The sequence below is a fragment of the Eurypyga helias genome, unplaced genomic scaffold, assembly GCF_000690775.1.
Source record: "Eurypyga helias isolate BGI_N326 unplaced genomic scaffold, ASM69077v1 scaffold16526, whole genome shotgun sequence".
Lineage (NCBI taxonomy): Eukaryota > Metazoa > Chordata > Aves > Eurypygiformes > Eurypygidae > Eurypyga > Eurypyga helias.
In genome coordinates this window covers 1-270 of record NW_010258686.1, presented here as the reverse complement: position 1 = coordinate 270, position 270 = coordinate 1, and positions in this window count along the sequence as shown.

The window sequence follows — 270 nt, the reverse complement described above, 5'->3', positions numbered from 1 at the left end:
AAAAAAGAAAGCCACAAAACCCCACCTCTATCAGTTTAAAAATCAGAGTGCGGCTGTTAAAAATGCTTTAAAACAACGTCTCAAGACGGAGGAGCGAGGGAAGCTCGTTTCTCTGTCCGTCTTTACTCCAGCGGGCGCACTTCTTCAGGTCAACGTCTCTCCTTTTCCCCTCTGCTGCCTTCCGGGACGCAGGTTGTAAAGCATCGCTGACGCCCGGCCGCGCTGGGGAATCCAGCGGGAAAGAGGCGGGAGGCCGCCCCGCCATCCCCC